Source organism: Alexandromys fortis, unplaced genomic scaffold (genome assembly GCF_014885135.2).
Source record: "Alexandromys fortis isolate MF-2015 unplaced genomic scaffold, M_Fortis_MF-2015_v1.1 scaffold_58, whole genome shotgun sequence".
In the NCBI taxonomy this organism is placed as follows: domain Eukaryota; kingdom Metazoa; phylum Chordata; class Mammalia; order Rodentia; family Cricetidae; genus Alexandromys; species Alexandromys fortis.
In genome coordinates, this window is record NW_026067940.1 from 4,283,990 (window position 1) to 4,306,893 (window position 22,904).

Sequence of the window (22,904 nt, forward strand, 5' to 3'; positions counted from 1 at the left end):
CAGCACTCAGAAGGAGGAGGCAGTTGAATCTCCATGAGTTCGAGGGAAGTCTGCTCTACAGAGTGAGTTCCAGGGCAGCCAGCGCTGTTACACAGAGAAACCCTGTCGAGAAAAACCACATTACATTAGCTCCAGCGCTGACCCACTACTACAGGCTCTTGTTCCTGGATGAAGATTCCTCAGCCTCAGCCTTCGGACTGCCCACGAACCCCGCTCGCTGGGTTTGCGAAGGGAGTCTCAGACAGGCCCAGGCGTGCAGGATGTTTCTATCACTGCCGGTCCTGCCCCAGGTGGAAAGGGAGGGGCAGGTTAGAATGAGTGTCTCCCTTCTGGTTGGGCAACTTCAAGAAACCTGAGATTCAAGAAGCAATATTGTCACCAAGAGGGCTAAGAGATAGGGCAGAGAAATCGGGTTCCCTGGATTTCCCACAAGCAACATCACTTTCCTTCCATCAGTGTGGGTGTAGATAGGCATCTGCTGGTAGGGAGAAAGAAGGGCGGGTGATAGGGACCGCTGGGTCTGGGATGCTAGACAGATAGCATCTCTACAGGGCTGTATGGCAATCAAATGTGTTTAATGTGTGAGGGAAAAGATACTTCACAGGAGGTCATGACGTTACCCGATTTAAAGTTCACCAGCGAGCTGGAGAGATGGCTCAGCTGGCAGTTAAGAGCACTGGTTGCTCTTCCAGAGGACCCTGGTTCAACTTCTAGAATCTACATGGTGGCTCACAACTGTCTATTACTCCAGTTCCAGGGGATCCAAGGTCTCCTTTGGCTTCTGCAGGCCCACATGGTGCACAGACATAAATGCAGGCAAAACATCCACACACATAAAAATAAAGGTTAAAAAGAAAGTTTTAGAGTTCTTCAGTGGCGTCCCCACAGCTTCTGGGTCAGAGACATTTGTAAGAACTCACTAAGTTCATGGCTAAGCACTGTCCGTGGCACGGCCCTTGTAGCTCATTCTGTGGGCTCTTTTGCAAGTGCAGTTTTCTGGCCTGAGCCACCTCCACCTTGCTAACCACTTGTCCTCAGTCTTTTTCCACTACCACAAAGGCTGCCAAGGTCAGGCCCTCTGTTGTTTGTTTCCTTGGAAACCTCCTTCTCTAGTTTGCACGTCTCTACAGACGGTGGCTCTTCAAGGTTCCTGATCCCCCTCTTTACACCCAAACACCTGCTTTCTGAGGTTAGAAGCTGCATGTCTGTGTTCTTCATCACTGTGGACCTGAGGTCTCACAGAGGACACTCAGCAGGCGTTTCATCTGCTGGGGGAAAAAAAGCAACCGAATCAGAAACAGCACCACCTCTAGTTTCTTCAGTCCCCTTAGCCCTGAGTCTGGGGTAGTAGCCATGTCACCGGCTACCCCACCCCACTCAATCAGCCAAGTGCATTTCTACTAGAAGATTCCAGAGAGTAGTCTTTTCCCCCTGTCTGTCCAGACTCAAAATATTAACTGAAGAATCAGCCTGTCTCCATCTTAGGCTTAAAAGCCATCTTATAGTAAAGACAAACTGGGCTCATTTCTGTTATAAACCTCTGTTTGTTTCTCAAGGATTGGGCTATACCCCACCTGTAACCTTAACTACACATGGTTCTATACTGCCCGTTCCAGGAATGGCACCCACATCATTTCAAAACAAAAGTTTATATGTTTTATAAAACATATAAAAGATGTTTATAACCATCTTGCAATCCTACCTTTGTTTCAAAAGCTTCTGTGACCACCTATGATTACCTAGTCAAGCCCCCCTTGCAAGCCTGTCTTTGTTTCAGGAGGAACTAACCTGATATGCTTATGATCTGCTTCTGCAACCTCACCTGTCCATTCACCCTCCCTGTCCCTGAGCTGTAAAAGCCTTGGCTTCTTCTCGCCCAGGGCAAACCTCTCGAACCCCACCCTAGCGGGAGGCAGCCCGTGGACACAAATAACAAATCTTGCTTGAATTTGGCCATGATGACTTGGGTCGGTGGTCTTTTCTTCTCCCATCTTTGGGATTAACATGAATCACCTGCATTTTTCCTCTAGACTCCTCTCTGAGACCCTGGCCCTTTACCACATCACCTTCAGGTTTGGGATGCTCTGTGAAGAGAGTATTCACCAGTCAGCAAACCTGTGGAGACGGCCTTCTCTCCGTGTTAATCATAGGGCAGCTCTCGGCATTCCAGGCCTAGCTGTGTGCTGTCCTAGACATCAGACCACGGACACATTTCTGCACGAGAACCCAGGGATACTTTACAAAATGGCTGGCCTCGTGAGGTATCCAAATTACCATCTGGGTCAGACGCTGTGCTAAGCATTTCCAGGGCCTTCTTTGGTACAGCTCAGAGCAACAGGCTCCATTTACCTTATTTTACCTTTGAGGTTTGTAATTGAGTGCATGAAACACATGGCATGCTCACACCGCTATTAAGTTGTGTGGACTTGGATGGGCTCTGCTAGGAGCCCCAGCCTCCTTCCTGCTCAGCAGCCACACTCAGAAGCAAGACAGGTACGAAATAGGCTGAAGTTATCTAGACCCAAGTTCGGTCAGCAGCTGAGAAGGGTTGTCTCCCAAAGATAACCTCGAGCTTGTGTCTCTGGGCTCATGTCTGAGAGAGATGCGCAGACTCCCTCCTAGGCGTGAACCCTCACCTCCTTGGTAACTGTCACAGGATCCGCAGGGATGGGACCATGTTGGAACAAGAAGCACACACAGTGGGGACCTACCTCCACGGCACGTGCTTGCCCAGCATGGTCAGGACCCTAGGTTTAACCCCCAGCCTGGGGCACTGGGGCAGGGCACAGACAATCACAATGTATTCAAAAGAGGTGGCAGGAATTTGAGTCAGTGAGCTTGACTTCAAGTCTGTTAACTTCAAGATGTTAGGGATTTTTTTTTTTTTAAGTTCTATTTTGTTTGGGCCTGGATGGAGTGTCAGGCTGAGAAACAATTTCTAAAGTATGCACCATCTGACCATCCTGTTTCCTCAAATGTCTGGGGCCCTAGGCTGCGGTTTTCAACTCTGGCTGCACATTTGCTTCACTCAGGAAGGCTATAGAAAACAAACGGGCCTACTCCGGAGCAACTCCACTGTGACTCCAGGGTAAAGCCAGGGACAGCAGCAGTTCTTAAAGGCTGTCCTGGAGGCTGGAGACAGTTCAACGGTTAAGAGCACTTGTTGCTCTTGAGGGCCTGAATCCAATGCCCTCTTCTAATCTCTGAGGATACCAGGATCCAGGCATGCATAGTCCATGGGTACAAACCTTCCCAGGGATTCTGGTGTAGGCTGCACCGCCCCCCCCACCCACTCTGTTTTGTTTTGTTTTGTTTGAGGGGGGAGGGGCAGGATTTCTCTGTGTAGCCCTGGCTGTCCTGGAACTCACTCTGTAGACCCGGCTGGCCTCAAATTCACAGAGATCCACCTGCTTCTGCCTCTCCAGTGCCGGGACTAAAGGCATACGCCACCACTGCCCAGCCGGCTGCAGAACTCTTACTCAGCACAGAATTTAGAAGCTCAAGACAATCAAATCTTATCCTTCTGTTCTGTCCTTTGTACCCTAAAGAGAAGGGAGTTAGGCAGCTTTCCATCAAGTTCTTGGCAGTCTTCCCTCGGAGTCAGGGCTTATCTGTCCTCGCCTGGTCCCCACCTCCTGTTTTCCTTTTGGTTCTTGGGCAGCCCTGTGGCGCGTGTTCCGCACAGATGGCCACAATGCTGTTGCTGTGTATGCATGTCATCAAGAGGAGGGCTTGAGCCAGCTGTGCCTACAGTCTCTGCACTTCAGGGGATACTTTGAGACGAACCTGGGCTATACAGTGAAACTCCGCCTCAAGAACGAAAAAAAAAAAAAGGGAGGGGAAAACTTTATTATCTCTCAGCAACTTTGACTTTTAGTCTAGCAATAAAGTCAGGGAGGGAAATGACCAAGAAAGACTCCAGGAAGGTCCCTCAGCCATCTGTGCCTGCCTGACTGATGAGGATCTGGCTAAGGAGCACTCCAGGAGACATGGGCTCCACGGATAGGTGAGGCAGAGCTGCTGTCCTGAGTCCGGGTGCCTACTTCAAAGGAAGCTCACAGGTTGATGTTTCTGGGGTCCAGGAACTACTGAAAGGCTTTATGAGAGACTCCCTTACTTGATTTGCAGCTCCTCTCTGTGCCAACCTGTAACCGTGGGACCTTACCCAAAGTAAAGATGTCTATACCAGTGGTGAAGAGCACTGACTGATCTTCCAGAGGACCTGGGTTCAATTCCCAGAACCCTCATGGTGGTTTAAACTATGACTCCGGTTCCAGGAGCACCAACACCCACTGCAAAGCACCAACACACATAAAATAAAAGATGTTTCTACCATAGCGTCCTCCCAACAGCGACACTGTGACTTATGCATCTCTCAGTGTTTGTATTTCTGTATTTTAAGCCCGTAAGCAGCAGAACTTTTGGTCTGCTCTAGGGTTAGGCCTGGGTTCTAAATACTAAATACCACCCAGGATTGTGGCCTGCTTTACCCAACTACTGGTGTGTAATTGTGGGGCACAGAGAGGAGCTGCAAATCAAGTAAGGGAGTCTCTTGCGTGGAGCAGATCTTAGAGGCAGACAGCAGGCTGTGTTGCCCAATGTCTTTGCAGCTAAATCAGTTGGTACTCTGAAATCATGGAATCAAAACAAAAGAATCCTGCCACTCTAATAATGCTTACCAGAATTATTCTTGCTACACTTAACATTAGAAAATGTGAAAATTAAGAAGTTCTGAAGAAGCTACCCACTTACTTCTAGAGTGACAGTTCTCGCCTGCCATCTCCCGCGTGAAGAATCATTTACTCTTTCGACTTCTATTCCGTTCCCGTGTCTAACGCCAAACCACATTTGTGACTCAAAGCAGTAGAAATTGGTTCTTTCAGAGTTCTGAAAGCCGAAACAGAAATTCATTTTTCTCAGGATCAAAAATTCAAGTGTTGGGGCTGGAGAGATGGCTCAGTGGTTAAGTGCACTGCCTGTTCTTCCAAGGGTCCTGAGTTCAATTCCCAGAAACCACATGGTGGCTCACAACCATCTGTAATGAGATATGGTGCCCTCTTCTGGCCTGCAGGCATACATGCAGACAGAATGCTGAGAATACTGTATACATAATTAAATAAATCTTAAAAAAATCCAAGTATTGCTGTTAAGTGAAAAACAAACAAATACAAAAAAAACCAGACTTAGACAAAAATGAAAGAGGGAGAGAGAGAGAGAATGTTTTCCTGCTGGCCTTTAATCCCAATACTCAGGAGGCAGAAGCAGAGGCCAGCCAGGGTTACATAGAGAGATCCTGTCACAAAATGGATAACTTTGTCCTTGTCATTTTGCCAGGGCTGCTGTAGCAAAGTACTAAACGCGTCAGCGTTGGCAGGGCTGGTTCACGGGGTCGGGCTCATGGGGCTGGGGTGGGTGGGGGCTCATGGGGGGTTCATGGGGGGGGTGTAGTGGGGGATCATGGGGTGTGGGGTAGGGGTTCCTGGTGGTGGGGTGGGGCTCATGGGGTGTGGGGTGGGGTTCATAGGGTGTGGGGTTCATGGGGTGTGGGGTAGGGTTCAATGGGGGTGGGGTAGGGGTTCATGGGGTGTAGGGTGGGGGTTCATGGGGTGTGGGTGGGGTTCATGGGGTATGGGATAGGGGTTTATGGTGGTAGAGTGGGGGCTCATGGCATGGGGTGGAGGCTCATGCAGCATGGGGTGGGGGCACAAGAGGGTGCAGTTCTGAGCCTCTGTCCCTGGCATAGTTCCAGCCTTCACTGGGCATTTTCCCTGTGCCCACATCAGACCCGGGTTCTTCTCCTTTTTAAAAGATACTTTTTTTCATCTTTAAAATACTTTTATTACAGTTGGGTGGTGGCACATGCCTTTAATCCCAACACTCGGGAAGCAGAGGCAGGCGGATCTCTGTGAGTTCGAAGCCAGCCTGGTTGTGAGTCTTCCATTGTGAGTGGGTGATAGGAGCTAGACTCTGTGCTATCTTTCCAGGCCCCTCATCTTTAGGAGTAGCTGTAAGGACTTTTATATATATATTTGGTTTTTCAATACAGCATTTCCCAGTAGCTATGGAGTCAGTCCTGGAACTAGCTCTTGCAGACCAGGCTGGCTTCAAACCCACAGAGATCCACCTGCCTCTGCTTCCCAAGTCCTGGGATTAAAGGCATGTACCACCACCGCCCAGCTGCTCTCTCTCTCTCTCTCTCTCTCTCTCTCTCTCTCTCTCTCTCTCTCTCTCTCTGGTTTGTTGGGGTTTTTTTGGGGGGGTGTTGTTTTTTTCAAGACAGGGTTTCTCTGTAGCTTTGGAGCCTGTCCTGGAACTAGCTCTTGTAGACCAGGCTGGCTTCAAACTCACAGAGATCTGCCTGCCTCTGCTTCCCGAGTGCTGGGATTAAAGATGTGCGCCACCACCACCCGGCCTGCTGTTTTTCTCTTAAAGATTTGTTGTATGTGCACACTTGCCTCCATGTGTGTGAGAGTGTCAGATCCTCTGGAACTGGAGTTATAGATGAGCCACCATGTGGGTGCTGGAAACTGAACCTGGATCCTCTGGAAGAACAGCCGGCACTCTTAACAACTGCGCCATCTCTCCAGCCCCATGATGCTTCTCAAGAGGTCTGAGATTGTTCTTTGCCTTTGTGTGATTTTATTTGTAAAATCTGAGGTCTCAAGAGGCCTCACGACTTGGTTCTGCTCTGGAAGCGGCCATACAAAGTCCGATTACACTGTTGAAGTCTAAGATCCTCTCCCCAGCCTTTCCAGCTAAGGCCTCAGACATGGGTGCAGCCATCTTGGGTTGTCCCAACCAGTCCCACACAGCGAAGGTGAACCACCACCATCTAGTCCTGCCCACGTTACAGAATCATGAGTGAAGAAAAGATGCTGGTTATAAACTACCTAGTTCCAGGGTAGTTTTTTGTTTTCTTTTGTTTCTGAGACAAGATTTCCCCTTGTAGCCCTGACTGTCTTAGAACTCAGTCTGTAGACCAGGATAGTCTCAGATTCACAGAGATCCACCTGCCTCTGCCTCCCAAATGCTGGGATTAAAGGTGTGCACCACCACCACCCAGCCCTGGGGCAGTTTATAATATAGCAAGAGATAAGTGCAAGAAGGCCTTCCATTTGCTGTTTCCATTCCTTCGGCAGACCTTCAGTGTGCCTAGTGTCTGTTTATCACTCGGAGAAGTTCTCGGGGCTTACTGCTGGCTGAGTGGCTGGGAATGGGGACAAAGTTGAGCCTGTATAAAATGAATAGCCCCTCTGACCTGCCCAAGAGCTTCTTCACGCCTGCGTGAGAAGCTGGGGCTCTGGGAGAGCAGGGCAGGGACAGAGGGTACTGAGGGGGCTTTGTCCAGGTGGGCTTGCAGCCAGAGCTGGACGCGCAGAGCAGACGGTGTGGGCTTCAGAACACTGAAACCTCGGGGGGTAGGAGGAGAAACACAAGTAGTGAGAGGCCTTGGCGGAGGGAAAATTGGAACGATTAACCATTGAGAATGAATGTCTTCAATTAGGGGTGTCTTCAAAAGAGCGTAATTGGGGAGAGTGAAGAGTCGCGGAGAGGCACAAAGAGGCGGTTTTGTAGGATGGGAACAGAGGATGATTATGTGGAGAAGGGCAATGGTAGAGCCAGGGCTGAAGTGCACAGGCCCCCTTTCCTCCTTTGTGGAAGGTTACAATCACAGTGGCTGGTAATCGCCCAACTACGCAGGGCTTACTAAGTTTCACCACCATGTGGCTGCTCCTCCCAGCCACTTCAAGGTAAGCGGCATTGTTCGCGTCTTGTTTTATAGAGCAGGAAACTGAGGTCCGGCAGCATCGCCAAGAACATCGAGTAATAAGTGGCAAAGCTCGGATTCAAATCCAGACATTCTGGCTTCAGAATGCGCTCTTAGCCACTAATGATGCAGCAGAAACCCAGCAAAACAGATACCCACGCCGGTTCTTGTGCCTAAAACAAAGCAATTAGACACGGCTTGGGCTTGGGCTGGAAAGTGTATCCAAGGGGCACAGGCACGGTAGTGGGGCTTATTCTCCTGGCTATAATGGCAAAACAGGCCAGGATTTTCTGTCTGCCCCTCCCTTGTTACTGCGTGAAATCCTTTAAGGGATTTGTCCACTGTCTTCCCAACAACTTAAGATCAGCCATTCCCAGAAGAGACAGCCTCACACCTCCTAGGGGCTTGCCTGAGGCAGGTAGGGAGCCTGCTCAGACTGAGGGGACAAGGCAGACTCCAGATCAGTGAGGAGGGATGGGGTGCAGGGGTGGGAGAGCTATAGCTCAGACACCCTCATTGTTCAGGTTCTTTCTGTCTGGCCTCTGTAGATATTCCATAAGAACCAAGATGGGTGTTCTCAAATGAGGATCAAGCCCAAGTTCTTTAATTTATAAGCAAAGAAGACACTCCTTGCCCAGGTCCTAACCATTCTGTGTAAGGAGTGGGACATTGTTTTTCCCACAGCTGCTGCAGTGCACTGTCTTTTCCAAGACCAGGAACCAGGGAAGGGCGAGGAAGGGAAAAGGAACCACCTGCTTCCTGCTGGCCTCCTAGCGTCAAGGGAAGCGCACACTATGACTTCAGTCACATCTCAAGCAGGCATTCCCAGCTTTCCTTGGGCAGTCAGTGCGCCAGGGAGTCGCACAGGGATAGCTCAGCCTGAGGCTAAGGCCCAAAAGTCTGTCACTGATATGGTTTCTAACATATCCCTCTGTCCCTGAACAACGAGAATGAGTCATTGTGAAGCAAGGCGCCAAGAACACAGGGAACAACCTACATTAGTTGCCGCTCAGGTTTTAGTGGCTCCCACCTTTCTCTGACCATAACTGAGCAGCTCCCAGAGCCCACCCACTCTGAGTCCAGCAAGATGGCTTGGCTGGGCAAGGGCATGAGTCTAGTCTCTGCACTCTACAAGGTGGAACAAGGCGGAAAGAAGTGACTCCTGGATATTGTCCTCTGACTCCACCTCCTACCTCCACCCTGGATACACATTTGAGCATTAAAAAACAAAACAAACAAACAAACAAAAAACAGCAACATCAAAAGGCGCCACACTCTGCCCTCAAAGCAAGGCTCGTATGCTTTGGGGATGCTCTTCTCACTTCTTAGTCTGAGCCCCTGGGCAATGAGATAGAAGGGAGAAGTCTGCCTCTTCCTTGGACACACCCCTATTTTTCTCTAGCTTCCATTTTACCTTCAGCAGAAGCATTAGGAAGCTACCCCATTCTAAGACAGTATACCGCCCCCTTATCATGATCCTTCCCGGCCCGCCAGGCCAGTACTCAGCCCTCAAAATCCTGCCACAAGCCCAGCATCTGCTTCGTTCATGTGTCTACTGGGAGTGCTCACGTCACACTGTGATTTGCTTACACAGCCTAGCTTCCTCTTCCTAGCTGTGTTCCTATCTGGCCCAGATTCACGGCAAGTAGGTGTCATGCCCCGTGTGCTAGAGATCCCTTAGAAATGGCCATGTCAGGGGATTCTAGCATTTTATCAAGGCTCATGAGTGTGTGTGTGTGTGTGTGTGTGTGTGTGTGTGTGTGTGTGTGAGAGAGAGAGAGAGAGAGAGAGAGAGAGAGAGAGAGAGAGAGAGAGAGACTGCTGGGTTGGCTTAACAGAACAGCTAACTCTCGTTTTGTGATGGTTGGCAAACCTTTTTTTTTTTTTTTGGTTTTTCGAGACAGGGTTTCTCTGTGGCTTTGGAGCCTGTCCTGGCACTAGCTCTGTAGACCAGGCTGGTCTCGAACTCACAGAGATCCGCCTGCCTCTGCCTCCCGAGTGCTGGGATTAAAGGCGTGCGCCACCATCGCCCGGCTTTGGCAAACCTTTTTGAGACAAGAGTTCTCCTGTGTAAATCAGGCTGAATTGCAACTTGAAATTCTCCTGCCTCTACTTCCCAAGTTTGTCTACTCTCTTGGAGGGGTAGGGTGAGTAAATGGGATGGTTTGAGACCCTTTCACTCTGCATCTTAGATTGGCCTTGAACTCACTATGTATCTTAACACTCTCATCTGATCCCCCCCCCCTCCAATTCTTTGTTTTTTTCTCTCTCGCTCTCCCTCCTCACATTTCCCACTCCTCTTTCCCCCTCACTCCCTCAATAGAGATTGAACACAGAAATGTTCAGCTACATTCTCAGGACAGAGGCCTGCTTGTTGAATTCTGTCATAGGTCAGGTACTTTGGATGGACATCTAGAGTTTTCGTTTCGTTTTGTTTTGTTTTTTTTTTCCAACAGGGTTCCTCTGTGTACCAACCCTAGCTGTCCTGGAACTCATTTGTGTAGACCAGGCTGGCCTCGAACTCACAGAGATCCGCCTGCCTCTGACTCCCAGGTGTATGTGCCACCACCGCCTGGTGGACCTCTAGAGTTTAGGCCAATCCTCTAGTCTGTAGTCCTTGGATCATCATTCCACGGTCTCCACTAAGCCAGCTGCCCAGGGATTCCTGGGGAATGTTAGAAATAGATGATTCTGCCTACAGAAAGTTATCCAGGACCAAGTTCATCTGCTGCAGGTTTCTGTAATTGAGAAGGATCCCAGCTTGAGATTCATGATCATGGTTACTTAGAGTCCCTTAATAAGATTCATTGAGGGACCGGGTGGTGGTAGCGCATGCCTTTAATCCCATCACTTGAGAGGCAGAGGCAGGTGGATCTCTGTGAGTTTGAGGCCAGCCTGGTCTACAGAGCGAGTGGCAGAACAGGTTCCAAAGCTACACACACACACAGATTCATTAAGGGTCAAGAGTTTCAGACTCAATTATTTATTTTTAGATTGATTATTATTTTATGTGGATGGGTATTTCGCCTGAATGTATATGTATCTGTGCACCACGTTCATTTCTGGTGCCCAAGGAGGTGAACCTCCATGTGGGCTCTGGAAATCGAATCTGGGTCCTTTGCATAACAATTGCTCTTTACCACTGAGTCAACTCTCCAGATCCTTAGACTCAGCTTCTAAGGCAAGAATTTCTCTTATCTAGCCTGGTCTACAAGAGCTAGTTTCAGGACAGGCTCCAAAGCTACAAAGAAACCCTGTCTTGAAAAATCAAAAAAAAAAAAAAAAAAAGAATTTCTCTTTTCCATCCTCACCCACTCGGGTCTCCTAATATCAAAAGAGCTTTGGCAGGGCTCTCCCAGGGACACAACCCAATCAAGGGTTTGTAGAAGTAGGGTGTGAAGTCAAAGCACAAGCTGTAGATTTAACAAAGACTGTTCTTGATTTTTATTTTCATTTTTTAATTTCACTTATTTATTTATTTTTGTTTTTTCAAGATAGGGTTTCTCTTTGTAGCCCTGGCTGTCCTGGAACTCACTCTGTGGATGAGGCTGGCCTCGAACTCAGAGATCTGCTTTCCTTTGCCTCCTGAGTACTGGGATTAAAGGCCTTGAGTTGTTGAGACTAAGGACAGGGTGGGGGAATAGGAGACAGGAGATGAAGCCAAGCCAGAGACTGCCAGATCTCTCGACTCACAGTTCCTATCATTTCAAGACCTGGGTTCTGGGCTGTGGTACCCTCCTGGAGGCCAATCAGGCAAGGCCTACAGAAACACATAATCTGTCTCTGCATGGACGACAGTCCTAGCCTACTGAACCCAAACCTAAAGCAAGGCCACAGGAGACATGCTCAGATGACTCCAAGGTGCATCAGTACTTAAACAAAGCTTGAAGCCAGGCAGACGGCTCAGCTATCCCAGCTGCTGTGAAGCAAGGCAGAGGCTGAGTCAAGTTCAGCATGGGCTCCAGAGATGTCCTGGATTCCAACCCAAACCAACCAACCGCAAAAATCCACTTGCCCCAAATAGCAGAGGCATGACCAGAGCCCCCAGAATTGAAAGTCCCAAACTCAGAGCAAAATAAAAATATTAAAGGCTCTATGTTCCTAGTGGGGACTGGGCTGGGCTAGGTTCTACTCAGTGGTCTTACTAAGACCAGAATCTGTCTCCCTGAAGGTTCTCTATCTTTTCAGAGAGCATAAACCAGCCACCTCTGCCTGGCACAGGGTAACTTGTCAAATACATCATGAAACAGAAGCCTTCCTATCCCAGCCCCTGGGCTGTGCTAGAAAGAGGCACCTGTTCAATCTTTAGCTATTATCAGAACCTTTCACTAATACATTGTTTTTTGTTTGTTTGTTTGTTTGTTTTGTCTTGTTTTTTGGTTTTTCAAGACAGGGTTTCTCTGTAGCTTTGGAGTCTGTCCTGGAACTAGCTCTTGTAGACCAGGCTGGCCTCGAACTCACAAAGATCCTCCTGCCTCTGCTTCCCGAGTGCTGAGATTAAAGGCGTGTGCCACCACCGCCCGGCTAATAATACATTGATCTTTAAGACCATGTGTTCAGACCTGGCTAGTCTCTAAAACAAATTCCCTAGTTATCTCATTAGGGACTCCATTGATAATGAGACTTCAAATTTCTGTTCAAAAGGTTTCAAACACTTTTACAAAGTTATTTCATGGGCCAGAGAGATGACTCAGAAGTTAAGCACACTGGCTGCTCTTCCAGAGGACCTGAGATCAATTTCCAGCAACCATATGGTGGCTCACAACCATATGATCTGATGCTCTTTTCTGTCCTACGTGCCTATATATAGTCAAGACACTGTATGCATAATCAATAAATAAATCTTTTTTAAAAAAGTTATTTCATATGTTCATGGCCAAAAGAGGAGAAAGGTTCTCTTTTGGAATCCTGCTTGTTGGCTTCTGTGCCTGGAGCTTACAGTTTTGTTTTGTTTTTGCAGAGTTTCTCTGTGAAGCCCTGGCTGTCGTGGAACTCAGCCCACGCTGTCCTGGAACTCAGAGATCCGCTTGCCTCTGCCTCCTTATGCTAGGATTATGAGCCACCACCGCCTGGCTGCATCTTACATTTTAAATCTTTTTTTTTTTTTTTTTTTCGAGGCAGGGTTTCTCTGTGGCTTTGGAGCCTGTCCTGGAACTAGCTCTGTAGACCAGGCTGGTCTCGAACTCACAGAGATCCGACTGCCTCTGCCTCCCGAGTGTGCATCTTACATTTTAAGATGGCCTGGGCAGGTTACCTGTGAGTTCAACCTCTACTATCCATGAGGAGGGAGGCTAGGTTAAAATTTAAGGTGTGTATTTCTTCTGGGCATTGGCATTGGACAGATCCTTCCCAGAAGATAAGGGCTGTAGAAGACTCAACCTTTGTTGGGGTGGATGAGGGACAGGGAATATGTAAGGACCGACATGATGGCCCAGGGCTGAGCCATCCTTGAAAGTCCTTGTCAGGATGGCATCTGCAGGGGCTGGGAAACAGTGGGGTTAGTGACAGAAAACTGGGGGACACCAGGTGCTCTACCGTACCCACTTCTCCACAACTACAATGTACTGATCTTTCTCCAGAGCAGCCCTGTCCTCCCTGGCCTACCCACAGACTAGCACACTGAGACATGCTTGCCACACATCAGTCAAACTCAAGGTCAAGGCAGTCTGGGTCTTAGAGATGGCCATGGTGGTGGTCAGCACACAGCTACCCGCAGCACCTTGGGTAGCTCATGTCCAAGCACCATGGGGGTAAGGGACTAGAAATTGATGCCATCCTAGGAAGAAACAGGAGGTGGTCTCAGTAGCTGGTTTTTTGTGCTTTGGAAAGATGTTGAAATAGCAGCGGCAGGGCTGCGTCCCCGGCACCCGGCTGCCCGCATGGCTAGCTTATGCCCGAAATAATTACACGGAAACTGTATTCTTTCAAACACTGCCTGGCCCGGCTAGTTCCAGCTTCTTATTGGCTAGCTCTTACATATTGTTCTAACCCATTTCTAATATTCTGTGTAGCCCACGAGCTGGCTTACCAGGGAGGATCTTAACCTGCGTCTGTCTGGAGCGGGAGAATCATGGCGACTCTCTCTCAGCTTCTTTTTCCCAGAATTCTCTTCTGTCTACTCCGCCTACCTAATTTTCTGTCCTATGAGGGCCGAGGCAGTTTCTTTATTAATAAGAAATCACTCCCACATCAGAAAGAGTCTACAAAGATTCCACAACTGGTCAGGCAGTGATGGCACATGCCTTTAATCCCAGCACTTGGGAGGCAGAGACAGGCAAATCTCTGAGTTTGGGGCCATCCTGGTGAGTTCCAGGACAGCCAGGGCTACACAGTGAAACCCTGACTCAAGGAAAAAGCAATCCCACCCCTGGGGAAAGGACAGTTACTGTTATCTGATATTTTACCACCTGGAAGAAACAAGGAAACAGCCACGGCGACAGAAACCTGTAATTCCAGGGGCAGGTGAAATGTCTTAGGAGGTCAGGGCGCTTGCTGTCGCTGGGTCCAATGACCAGAGTTCAGTCCCTTGGATCCCTGTGATATAAGGAGAAACCAACTCCATCGATTGCCCTTTGACCTCCACACACATGTTGTACTATGATCACCGGCAAGCAGGCCCATGCACACAGACACTGAACAAATGAATAAATCAATGTGAGAAAGAAAGAAACCCACAATTCCAACGCTCGGGAAGCCAGGGCAGAAGGACACTGTGTTCCAGGACACCACGGCCTGCAGAGAACGGGTCTGTCCTCAAACAGACAAACATTTAGGACAACTGGGTCAGTTTGAATACTTATTTGGTATTCTTTTTTTTTAAATTGTGCTGTGTGTGTGCGTATATGTCACAGCATGCACGTGGAAGTCGGACGACAACTTGCCTGAGTCAATTCTCTTCCTCTACGCCGTGGGTCCACGCGATGCAGCTCAGGTCATCCGGCTCGGCAGTTGCTGCCTTTCCCTGTGGAGCCACCTCACCAGTCCTTATTCGGGGAAGTGCCATTAATTCCATTAGGTATAATATAAGAACAGATGTGGAGAGCTGGAGAGATGGCTCAGTGGTTAAGAGCACTGCCAGCTCTTCCAGAGGTCCTGAGTTCAATTCCCAGCAACCACATGGTGGCTCACAACCATCTGTAATGAAATTTGCTCCCGTCTACTGGCCTGCAGGCACAGACACAGGCAGAACACTGCATACATAATAAATAAATAATTTTTCTAAAAAAGAATAGATGTGGAGCTAGAGAGAGGGCTCGGTGGCAGAAAGCTACTGCTCTCGCAGAAGACCCAGGCAGCTCCCAGCACCAATGTGACTCATAACAGCCTGCAACTCCAGCTCCCGGGGATCTAAAGCCTCTGGCCTCAGGCACCTGCACTCACAGGCGCGCACACACAGACACAAAATCAAAAATAATAAAGTCCTTTAAAAAGTAAATAGAAAATAAAAGAACCACTAAACAAATGTATTTCATAATTGAGGTTGTTTTCCCTCCTTGAAAAAAATGGTTGCTTCCAGCCAGTGCCCCAAGGGCAGCAAGTTCACTGATTCCTAACGCAGTGAGAGTTCCTAGGAACAGCAGAAACTTTTCCTAATGTGGCAACAGCCACAGTGAGTGTCTCAAGATGTAATCCCCCTTCCCCTGGCCTTTGCAGCCTGAACTAGAGAACAGCCCCTTAACCAGCAAATAACTATTATCTGCAAGTCCAGGTGTCTGTGGTCACAGCCATATAGCAGGACCACCGTGCAGGAAGGCGAGTATGCTTTGCTCTTCCTTCCTTCTTTTTCTTTCTTTCCTTCCTCCCTCCCTTTTTCTTTCTTTCTTTCCTTCCTTCTGTCTTCCTTCCTTCTTCCCTTCCTTCCTTTTCTTTCCTCCCTTCCTCTTTCCTTTCCTTCCTTCCTTCCTTCCTTCCTTCCTTCCTTCCTTCCTTCCTTCCTTCCGACTTATTTATGTATGCATTGGTATTTTGCCTGCGTGTCTGTCTGTGTGAGGGTGTCAGGTCCCCTGGAACTGGAGCTGCAGACAGCTGTGGGTGCTGGGAACTGAACAGGGTCCTCTGGAAGAGCAGCCAGTGCTCTCCACCACTGGACCATCTTGCCAGCCCCCAGAAGAGTATGCTCTCTGATGCCACCACTGCCATGTTTAATCTTTCTAGAATCTGTTCCTATAGCAGTGGTTCTCAACCTGTGGGTCATAACCCCTTTGGGGGTCACATAGCAGATATCCTATATATCAGATATTTACATTATGATTCATAACAGTAGCAAAATTACAGTCATGAAGTAGCAACCAAATAATCTTATGGTTGGGGAGGGGGGTCACCATGATGTGAGGAACTGGATTAAAGAGTCTCAGCATTAGGAAGGTTGAGAACCACACTGCTCTAAAGCAAAGCCCATAAAACTTAAACTTAGTTCTACGGGCCAGCTCGTTAGGAACGGGGTGGGTGATGAGGTGGGGATTAAATGAGTTTATTACTCCAAGAGGAAATGACAGGTGCAGAACACAAGAAGCCTTTGACTCCTACACCCCCTAATCTGACGAAGGCCATTCTGTATTTCCCAAATTGTTCCCTCATCCAGTTGTGCAATGCACACTTAAGAGGCTGCAGCAGGAGCCCGGCTCCTGGTTAGACAGCTCTACAGAACAAGATACCGGGGAGGTGGGTAGCAATTCCCTTCAGAGAGCCCAGTCACCTGTCTGTGCCCCTGGCAAGTGTAAATGAGGAAGCCGCACCCTTGGCTTCTGGCCCCAAGGCCTCATTTCTCTGAGAGTTCAAGGGTCACCTGCCCTATTCTTTCCATTCTCAGTGCATACGTGTCTCCTGGAATTTCTCTTAGTGACTACATGTGTCATGTGTTAATCCTCTTTACCCTCAACTTGCCCTGAGCCCTGTGGGACACCAGCTTACCGACTGGATGCTGCACTTGGACTTGACAGCAGCAGCGACATCCAGAGGCACTCGGCTTTCACAAAGGAGCAGATGCCAGGCAATGAACTTCCCACTCTTGACCGTCTGATTGGACTGTGTAGTGTTCACTCATTTCTCACCATGGGCCTTCTCAGCTGGGACAGGTGAATAGGTCCTCGGGAAGCTGGAAGCAGGGTAGGGCACCTGAGAGGTCTGGAACTCCATGACGTCCACATTGAGGGCACCAGCAAACAGAGAGCTGGAAGACACGACCTGGCTCATGAACCTGTTGTAGGTCAAGTACTCAGTGTCCAAGCTGCAGTGACAGATGCCACAGATGGTTTATCATGAAGGTCCAGTCTGAGAACTCAGTGTGGTGTGGGGGCTAAGGCTGGAGCTGCAGGGCTCACATGCTGTGGACATGTGGGGCTGTAGACATGTAGTTTGTAGACAGCAAACTCCAGCCTGGACTTCTTACTCAAGAGGAAGATGCAGTGTTAAACAGGGAGTTAAAGCCTCATAGCTCCGAGGACAGCAAGCCCTGGGCAGTGTCCTGGTCTGTTTAGACAAGGGACCACACTGTTAAGGATACAGGTGGTATGTCTCTTGTCCCCAGCCCCTCCCTCTTAGAGAACTCTGACTGTCCATACAGTGATTATTACCAACATAAGAAATATTAGCCGGTAGTGGTGGCGCATGCCGGTAGGATTTGCTGAAGGAGGCAGAGGCAGGAGGATCACGAGTTCGAGGCCAGCCTGGGCTACACATTTTATCTTCCAATTTCTTTATAAAAATAAAGAACATAGGGCTGGAGAGACGGCTCAGAGGTTAAGAGCACTGGCTGCTCTTCCAGAGGTCCTGAGTTCAATTCCCAGCAACCACATGGTGGCTCACGACCATCTGTAATGAGATCTGGCGCCCTCCTCTGGTGTGCGGGCATATATCGAGGCAGAACGTTGTATACATAATAAATAAATCTTAAAAAAAAAATAAAGAACATATAGTCAAACTAAAAAACATATTATTTCCACATAAGAAAGATTTTGAAGCATAGTTTATACTCCTATATCTTATATGTAGAATGAAAGGTTTGACAAGCCTATATAGATATTAATTATATAATCAAAACAAACAAGACACAGAAATGCCCATCACTATCCAATGGCTCTTATAATTTCTTTTACCTCTGTGAGGAAAGAACACTTACAAGACTTTTGAAGTTCTTGACAGACAGGTGACTTAGTAGTTGGGCACAGTGAGATGGCTGAATCTACACAAAGCCCCAGGACCCACCCTTCCCTAGAGCCTTAGAGCCTCTAGTAATCCTAATGTTCCTTGAGCCAAAAAGTAGCCAACTCCCAAATACATGCATAAGTATTGCATTAGAAAGGTATTTTGGCTGGGGAGTGGTGATGCACACCTTTAATTCCAGCACTTGGGAGGCAGAGGCAGGCGAATCTCTGAGTTGGAGGCCAAGCCTAGTCTACAGTGTGAGTTCCAGGACAGTCAGTACTGTCTCACAGGAAAACCCTGTCGCAAAAAACAGAAAGAAAGAAAGAAAGAGAGAGAGAGAGAGAGAGAGAGAGAGAGAGAGAGAGAGAGAGAGAGAAAGGGGTTTTGTTTCCCTTCTTTCTAAGGACGGGCTCACAGAACTCAGAGGTCCCAGTGTCTACTGAAGCAGCCAAGCAAATCTCCACCATTTCTGTAGAGCCGCAGAGCCAAACATTGGCTCCCAGCTGGCTTCACTCTCAGACAGTGAGGAGTAAACTGGAAAAGTACTTAAGAGCTAAGGGAGGCTCTCCCAGCTGGACGGATCTACAGAGTCCAAGAACAACAATCGACTGTTAGAAACGGATCAAAGTTCAAAGAAGGTTTGAACCAGGAAGACAGGAAAGCAGCAGAAGAGAAGTGCGAGCCCAGGAATTCAGGGTAGAGAGCAGGTTACTCCAGCTTCCCAGCCAGTATCCACACCAAGCAGGACACATAGCTCCCCCTAGGGGAAGCTGGGAAGACAAACGGGACAGAGGAATGACGTCTGCGGCTTCAGCCACAGGCTGTGTGGTTTCCCTTTCTCCTGTACTTGGTAATCTTCTAAACCAGGGAGGGAGGGCTAAGGATGCAGTGATCTCCTGCAGGTGCCGGGACACCTGGCTCCACGCAGCAGTCTTCAGATTCATCCCAGGACCAGATTGGCTATCTCCTCCTCCATGGGTACACGGCCATGGGTACAGTTGTTGGCAGCATCTTCCCTGTTGTTCAGGATGGAAGAGCTGCCAACAGTAGCCAGTTCCTACTCCCTCTTGAGAGAAAGGAGAAAGGCAAAGACAGAGGAACTAATCTCATTTCCTGAGAGGGCTCAAGGTACTCCCAGCTTTGCTGGAACACTGTACGGTGTAATGGCATAGGCACAACAGAGCGATAGACACGTTGATCTCCATGAGACCACTTCTTTTTTTGGCAGGGGAGAGATTCGAGACAGGGCTTCTCGTGTAGCCCTGGCTGTCCCAGAACTAGCTCCGTAGACTAGGCTAGACTTGAACTCAACAGAGATCCACCTGCCTCTGCCCCCCAAGAACTGGGATTAAAGGTGTGTGCCAACCAACCACTCTCTGGTCCATGGATCCACTTCTAAACCCATGTTTCCGGTTGAGGCTAAGAGGGAGGCTGAGGGACCTTCAACATTCCCTATGCTGAGTGTGAGCATCTGTAGTTCTAGCATTTGGGAAGTGGAGGCAGGAAGATGGAGAGTTCAAAGTCATCGTCACTATAAAGTGATTTTGAGGCCAGCCTGGGCTGCACGAGAGCTTGTTCCAACAGTCCCTTCTCTCTGGCTGCAGACACTCCAATTAGTCTGGCGAGGAATCAGTGTTCGGAGAAATCTCTTACTTTACTATAGAATAAGAAATAAAGCGGAAAACCCAGTCCACAGTTTAACACCTAAACCATCTTTACGACGATGGAGGAAGGGTAAAGTTGTCAAGAAACTGCAGAACTTCAGATGCAAAAGGGAAGATGGACCCAACCAAGTTACACAGGTCCGTCCTGTTAGAGGGCCGTTTCAGTCAAAGCTAAGCAGGGGCTGTCAGGAATGTCCTCCACTCCAGCTCCTTGGGCTCTTTGTTATCCTCAAGAGCTTGAGTGGAGAGAAAGGGAAGGCTAAGAATTTTATTTTCAGCCAGGCAGTGGTGGCACACGCCTTTAATCCCTGCACTCAGGAGGCAGAGGCAGGTAGATCTCTGAGTTTGAGGCCAGCCTGGTCTACAGAGTGAGTTCCAGGACAGGCTCTAAAGCTACACAGAAAAAAGCCCTGTCTCACAAAAACAAAAACCAACAACAAAAATATTTTTATCTTCATCCATTTCTTTCTGCAGTCTTCATACTAGGACTGACCCTTGACTCAAACATCTGGTGGTTTCTAGGTAGAACGAGCAACTAGTGTCCCTCTCAGCAAAGCACAAAACCCCCTAACCCCCACCCTCCCACCCCACACCCACTTAACCCCCTAACCCTCAGCTTTTAGACAAAAACCATAGGCTTCAGGCCCTAGTGTTGTTCTTAGCAAGGGACCACCTGCATTCTAAGTGTTTTCTCCCTAAACAGAGCTTCCCGCTGACTTTAAGGTTGACAAGAAATATGGGCTGCCCCGTCTGTAACGGATTAATTAAAAATGCCGCAGATCCTGAGTGGCTGCAGCGGGCAGTGGACCATGAGAACACGCAGCAGGTCCCCGAGGGGAGACAGAGCAGCCAGTCCCAGGCAGGGACAGCACATGAGACCGTGCTGCAGGTATCCTAAGGCGGCTGGGCCCAGGCAGTGGGTGAGAGACAGACTGATAGACACACCATGCAGAGTGAGGTTGGATATTTATTTAGTGGGTTATGGAGGGGGAGGGGAGAAGGGGAGAAGAACAGAGAGGCACAGAGAGAGAGAGAGAGAGAGAGAGAGAGAGAGAGAGACAGACAGACAGACAGACAGACTGACAGACAGAAGGGGGAGGGGAGAAGAGGGGAGAGACAGAAGCTGCCTCTTTGAGAGGGAGAAGGAAAAAGGAAGAGACTCAGGCTGCAAGCAGGAAGATCTGCCTGCCTCAGTGGACAGGGGAGGGAGTGGGCAGGGCTTGTCTCTTAAAGGGACAGAACAGATTATTACACCAGGTCCACAAAGACAGCCTGGGGGCGATATGCTTCCCAGACTGTCTCACTGAAAGAGGTCTTGGAAGAATCCTGCCTGCCAGCATGGTGTCATGGTGGGCTGTGTCCAGCTCTAGACCATGGAGCCCCTGGTATCAGCAGACATGCTCAGCTGCACCTTAGCTTGGTTGGGACAACGGGGATGCATTCAGTCTGGCAGGCAAAGGAGCAGTGTCAGGAGCAGGAAGGAACCTGGAAAGCTGGCCCTGAGAAGGCTGAAGCTGTGTATTGTGCAGTCTGAGATCCCAAGGGCTGGGTTCTCTTTTTAAGCATTCCTATATTTGGAGAAAAACAACCTCCAGCAGCTCACTTCCTTTCACTTGAGACAATGAGCGTGGCCGTGGTGGCACACGCCTTTAGTCCCAGCACTCTGGAGGCAGAGGTAGTAGGTGGATCTCTGTGAGTTCAAGGACAGCCTGGTCCACAGAGTAAGCTCCAGGACAGCCAGGACTGTTACACAGAGAAAACCTGTCTTCAAAATCCAAAGCCAACAACAACAATAAGAGTGAGTGTGTCTGGGTTTTGCAAGACAGGAACTAGAGAAAGTTAAATCCAACCAGCTCAATCTCGCTGCACTGTGTAGCCTCAGTTGTCACTGGCGCGTGCAGAGCCCTGTGTGACAGAACAGGCCAACCGGGAACTTCCAGCTTCCAGCACTGAACCTAGGAGAGGGCTCACCCATGGTGGCAACTCTCTGTCTCCTCCACATTCCAAAGGGGTAGAGATCAAGTGCAGACCATGGACGTTACAACCAGTCTTCTAGAAATTGGCGTACAGTCACCGTCACCGCCTCCTGCGGTAGAGATAGGTCAACAGAGGTTAGTTTACACTCAAGGGTCACACAGATGCCAGAAAACCTACCACACCTTCCAGTTCTCCTCGCTGAGGTAAATTTTATAATGCCTAGACTCATTTTCTCATTTTTTTTTTACTTTTTTTTTTTTTTTTTTTGGTTTTTCGAGACAGGGTTTTTCTGTGGCTTTGGAGCCTGTCCTGGCACTAGCTCTGTAGACCAGGCTGGTCTCGAACTCACAGAGATCCGCCTGCCTCTGCCTCACGAGTGCTGGGATTAAAGGTGTGCGCCACCATCGCCCGGCTCATTTTCTCATTTTTAAAAACATTGTGTGTTTTGTGTGTGTGTGTAAGTATGCTGTATGTATGTGTGATGTACGCCCATATGCATATGGGTATGCTTATACTTGTGGCCACAGGGAAGCCAGGGGACAGACTGTGGCCCGTTCTACTGCTCTCGATGCTATTCCTTTGAGACTTACTGAGCCAGCAGCTAAGCTGGAAGTCACCAAGCTCCAGGAATCTATTGTCTCAGTCCCTGTCTTAGTCAGGGCTTCTATGGCTGCCACAAAACATCATGACCACAAGCAAGTGTGGAGGAAAAGGTTTATTTGGCTTACACTCACACAATGTAGTCTTATCACTGAAGGAAGTCAGAACCAGAACTCAAACAGGGCAGGAACCTGGAGGCAAGAGCTGAAGCAAAGGCTGTGGATGGGTACTGGCTTGTTTCCCATGGCTTGCTCAGCCTGTTTTCTTACAGAACCCAGGACTACCAGCCCAGAGAGAGCACCACCCATATGGGCTGGGTCCTCAGTCATAGTGAAGAAAATGCCTTACCAGAGGCAGGTGGATCTCTGTGAGTTTGAGGCCAGCTTGGTCTACAAATTGAGTTCCAGGACAGCCAGAGCTATTATACAGAGAAACCCTGTCTGGGGGATTTTTTTTTTTTTTCGAGACAGGGTTTCTCTGTGGTTTATTTGGAGCCTGTCCCGGAACTAGCTCTTGTAGACCAGGCTGGTCTCGAACTCACAGAGATCCCCCTGCCTCTGCCTCCCGGGTGCTGGGATTAAAGGCTTGTGCCACCACCGCCCAGCCCTGTCTGGGGGGGGGGATGGAGAAAAAAAGAAAAAAGGAAATACTTTACATCTGAATCCCCCCCCCCCACCTCCCAAAACAGGGTTTATAGCCCTGGCTGTCCAGTGTAGTCCAGGCTGTCCTTGAATTTAGAGATTCCCCTGAGT

The 22,904-nt window shown here is 49.0% G+C and overlaps 1 long non-coding RNA gene across 1 annotated transcript; it reads right to left on the bottom strand.

Moving 5' to 3' along the window:
* Window positions 1-452: 452 nt before the first annotated feature.
* Window positions 453-14,234, bottom strand: LOC126505106 (uncharacterized). The gene is made up of 3 exons (XR_007592812.1): window positions 13,797-14,234; window positions 4,753-4,887; window positions 453-1,268 (listed from the first exon to the last, which is right to left on the bottom strand). It is a non-coding gene; the product is annotated as an uncharacterized lncRNA (long non-coding RNA).
* Between the last annotated feature and the right edge of the window lie 8,670 nt (window positions 14,235-22,904).